Source organism: Zootoca vivipara, chromosome 7, assembly GCF_965207765.1.
Source record: "Zootoca vivipara chromosome 7, rZooViv2.hap1.1, whole genome shotgun sequence".
NCBI classification, from domain to species: Eukaryota; Metazoa; Chordata; class Lepidosauria; order Squamata; family Lacertidae; genus Zootoca; species Zootoca vivipara.
In genome coordinates this window covers 89,352,963-89,357,912 of record NC_142590.1, presented here as the reverse complement: position 1 = coordinate 89,357,912, position 4,950 = coordinate 89,352,963, and the positions used below count along the sequence as shown (strand labels likewise).

Genomic DNA, 4,950 nt, shown 5'->3' with positions numbered 1-4,950 from the left:
TAGATATACAGGGAGACTGTGCAGATTGGAGCAAGCTGGATTCTCAATGGCTGTGGCCACCTGGAACTAAGGGCAGGTTCATTCCTCAGGACAACGGGATTCTTGAGTACACACTCTCACTTTCTGCTACATAATTGCTCCATCAGGGGTAAGCATCTAGAGGACACTGCCGTTGTGAAGGTGATCCATGCCTTCTGTGAGGTGTGGGGTGGCCAGTCCATATCGAAGGGATCCTGCAAAGGGTTTATATTGTAACAAAAGTTGGGTGCCAACCCCACTCTCTGCCAAGACCCCAGGGGGTTCCAGGCACTCGCCCAGAAACTCACTTGGAGAATTGAGACATGCGGAGACTGCTGTAGCATTAAGAAATATGGTTTATTCACCTGTTGACACCTTCAGTCTGCATGGAGGGAGTCAAGATCTTACCGCATGGTCATTTCAAGAGGGGCTTGTACCCCACAGCCATGGAGTCCAAGGCATCTCTCCCAGCCAGCCTTCAGCCAACCGGCCCAAGATGGAGCCCAGTCTTTCTTCCATCTTCTTCCCGGAACACCTTGCTTAAAACTTTCTTTTCCTGTCACTTCAAACATACACCCTATCACATTGGCAACATCTGTCTACCAAGCCAAAGGGAGTCCTCTCAGATAGGGTTGCCATATTTCAAAAAGTGAAAAATGGGATGGGAGGAGATGCTTTTGAGCTATCTTTCAGGGAAATCTGCAAAAACGACACTGCCGACATGGGTTGCCATACATCTGGATTTCCCCAAACATTTTTGCCGATTTGCCGACCCTGCTTCCGACTGCAGTATTCCAGGTACGTTCAGGAATTTCTGGACTTATGGCAACCCTACTCTCACATGGCCCATCAACCCCTTTTGTCATTTTAACAGATTTGCTGGTTTGCATAAGAGAGCCCAGGGATTCCTTGTCTGGCACAGTTCTGCAGCTTGTACCTTCCTCCATAACCCCATTAATACAAATCCTGCCATTTATTTATTTCTAGGATTTTCTTTGGCGAGGGGTGGATCCCCCTCAAATCTAGAACAATACGTATCTCCATTTACAGAATGCATAAATAATAAAAACATAGCTGCACTGGGAAGGGATGCTAAATCATTGTTTAGTGCAGCCTTCTCCAAGTAGACCCATCTTCTCCTTGCTACTGTCTCCACGGCCGATCCACCTCTGCCTAAAACAGTGATGGGCAACCTTTTGAGCTTGGTGTGTCAAAATTCGCCAAAAAAGCCGAGCATAACTCGGGTGGTGTGTCACTATGAGAAAAAAAACCATAATTTCGCGATATTTAGAGTTTAAATAACAAAAATGTATAATTGTAATATATAACTGTATTTAATAAACCAAAAACTAATTATTTAACCAAACCAAACCAAAAACCCCTTACCATATATTCCGGCATATAAGATGACTGGGCGTATAAGACGACCCCCAACTTTTGAGAAGATTTTCCTGGGATAAAAAGTAGTCTTATACGCAGGAATATACAGTACAGTATTTATCACAAAGTGCCCAGAGTTGTTGAGCATTTTGGGGGGAAGCTGCTAACCAAAGTTTTGGAGGTTTTTTGGGGGGGTGCAAAAGTTGCTTTGCTTTTTTTGGGGGGATACCCCAAAGCTGCTGTGCTTTTTTTTGGGGGGGGGAAGAGAACAGAAATAAATGGCAAATACTACCTTCACTGGAACTAACACACAGCACAGACATAGTCTGCCAAAGCACCAAAAAACCCAGCACAGAACGGGTTAAAAAACAAACGCTGTTACACTCAATCATAGTCTGCCAAAGCACCAGAAAAAAAACACAGAAAGGGTTAAAAACAAATCTCTGGCTACCGCAACAACAAGAACAAAAAAGGATCCGGGTTTTAACAGTGGAGACAAGCTGTAGCGTGAAGAGGAGCGGGAGAACAAATGGGGGGGGCAACAACAACAGCGCGAATGGGCCAATGGGGCGCGTGCCAGCAGTGAGGGCTCTGCGTGTCACATCTGGCACGCGTGTCATAGGTTCGCCATCACTGGCCTAAAGCCACTTTGGACCCCTTTGGAGGGGACAAGACAAAGGGAGAATGCATCTTCTTCACCGCTCTCTCGTCACTGCTTCCATACTCCGATTTTGCAGTCATGAGAGCTAGGGCTCTGGGAGTTGGGGCAAGGGAGCTTGGCAGATGCCCCCAAATGCTACACTTTGATGCCAGCCTTGCCCTTTGCCAAGGAGACAGATCTTGCTGTTAAAGACCCAAGAAGGTTTGGCCCACTGCCTTTTGAAATGGAATGCTGGAGCTTTGGCCTGATCCAACAAAGCGAGGTTTACATTCTCAAAAGAGGAGAACAAAAATAAACAAGCAACTCCACATCGGGTCCAAATATCTCCCAGCCAAGAGCCAACTTCTTGCACGATTTGCCAGTGGGAAACCAAAGCTATTTCTAATTATAGCCGACCGACCAGCTTCACATTCTCCAAACTATCTGTTTGGGAACTGTGAGGCTCCATGGGATGATCTGAAACGTAGAATTCACCAGCAGGCAGCCCCCAGGTCCTGCACATTTGCAGGAACATCAGACTAGTGGTAAATCTCTGTCTCGCCAGAGTGGTGCATGCTCTGGTTATCTCCTGCTTGGACTACTGCAATGCGCTCTAGGTGAGGCTACCTTTGAAGGTGACCCGGAAACTACAACTAATCCAGAATGCGGCAGCTAGACTGGTGACTGGGAGCGGCCACCGAGACCACATAACACCGGTCTTGAAAGATCTACATTGGCTCCCAGTACGTTTCCGAGCACAGTTCAAAGTGTTGGTGCTGACCTTTAAAGCCCTAAATGGCCTTGGTCCAGTATACCTGAAGGAGCGTCTCCACCCCCATCGTTCTGCCCGGACATGGAGGTCCAATACCGAGGGCCTTCTGATGGTTCCCTCATTGCGAGAAGCCAAGTTGCAGGGAACCAGGCAGAGGGCCTTCTCGGTGGTGGCGCCTGCCCTGTGGAACACCCTCCCATCAGATGTCAAAGAGAAAAACAGCTACCAGATTTTTAGAAGACATCTGAAGGCAGCCCTGTTCAGTTAGGCTTTTAATGTTTAATAGATTACTGTGTTTTATTTTTCTGTTGTAAGCCGCCCAGAGTGGCTGGGGAAACCCAGCCAGATGGCGGGGGTATAAGTAATAAATTATTATTATTATATATTATTATAAATCTGTCCAGAATTTGCAGCAGTTGGAAATTTAGGACCGGGGTGGGGAAATCTTTCGGCTTCACGGGCCAGATCCTTATCTGTCCCCAGCTGTGGGCCGACATTGGCAGGTAGGTGGGAGAACACACCTGCTAAATCACATGGTGACATTGAGGCATGATTGACCGGTAGGTTCCACCCACCAATTAAAATCCTTTACACAGAGGTTCCGAAGTGCCCAACAGCTGGTTTGCAAGCCCTTTGCAGGCAATCCAGTGTGGTTTCCCTCTCATATCAGCAGGGGCGTAGCAAGTGGGTGGATGGGGGCAGACCACCCCGGGTGTCTCCACTGAGGGGGGTGACAAAATGGCGGTCAGCACTAACTGCTGGGCCTGCAGCACGCCTGAGCCATGCACTTGGGCGCCTGCAGGCTCCACGCTGTCTGTCCACTGCGTCCCCCCAGCTGTAAGACGGCTAAAGCGCCCCGCCCCACCCCTACGGGTGCCGCACACCCCACCCCTCCTTATGGGCGCTTTGCACCCCGTCCAATCCATATGGACGCCACTGGATGGGTGGCACCCCAGATGCCCAAGAGGCTTCTTCCACCGCTGCATATCAGCTGATGGGCATTGCAGCCAAAGCCTGCTGTTTGCAGGCATCAACTGTGCAAGGGGTTCCCAAAGCAGCAGGCATTGCATTTAGGACAATAATTTATTATTTTTAACACCATCATTAGCTATCACATTTTAAGATGCCGCACATCTGCTCTCTCGCTTGTCAAAGAGGTAATCTCCCGTGCCATTCTGGGGCACCCCCAGGTGCCTCAGGTTCGTGAGGTGGTCTCCAAGCAGCTTGATGGCCTTCACCTGCTCTTCCAGGTATTCCGTCTCCACGAAGTCACACCAATGAGGGTCTCCCTTCTCCGTTGCGAGCTTGTGCAGATCCAGCAGGGCCTGGTTCACCACCTTCTCCAGCTCCAGAGCAGACTGCAGGGCATCCAGGCTGCTTCCCCACTCATCCTTCTCTGGCTTCTTGATGCCCTTCAGCAGGACGCGTGTTCTGGTACTGCAGGAATTTCTCTGCATGCTGCCTCTCTTCCTGGGATTGCTCTTTCAGGAACTTGGCCATGTGGTGCAAGGCAACATCATCATGGTCAAAGTGGTAGGACATGGACAGGTAGACATAGCTAGCATGGAGCTCCAGGTTAATCATTTGGTTTACAGCAGCTTGGCAGTCAGCATGGAAGTTCTGGCACACCTGAGACACCATCTTTGCGTTGCAGCAAGCACAATCAACGCAACAACAAACAGCAACACAAGCTTTCTTCCCCTTGCCAATGCACAATTGTGAGCACACTCTGAAGTTCCCTGATTGTGCATTGTCAACTGAGTCGCTACCAGTGTTGTTGTTGTTTAGTCGTTTAGTCCGACTTTTCGTGACCCCATGGACCAGAGCACGGCAGGCACTCCTGTCTTCCCCTGCCTCCCGCAGTTTGGTCAAACTCATGTTCGTAGCTTCGAAAACACTGTCCAACCATCTCGTCCTCTGCCGTCCCCTTCTCCTAGTGCCCTCAATCTTTCCCAACATCAGGGTCTTTCCCAGTGAGTCTTCTCTTCTCATGAGGTGGCCAAAGTATTGGAGCCTCAGCTTCAGGATCTGTCCTTCCAGTGAGCACTCAGGGCTGATTTCCTTCAGAATGGATAGGTTTGATCGTCTTGCAGTCCATGGGACTCTCAAGAGCCTCCTCCAGCACCATAATTCAAAAGCA

The 4,950-nt window shown here is 49.3% G+C and overlaps 1 pseudogene; it reads right to left on the bottom strand.

Moving 5' to 3' along the window:
* Positions 1-3,928: 3,928 nt before the first annotated feature.
* On the bottom strand, positions 3,929-4,451 carry LOC118088422 (ferritin heavy chain A pseudogene; annotated as a pseudogene).
* Between the last annotated feature and the right edge of the window lie 499 nt (positions 4,452-4,950).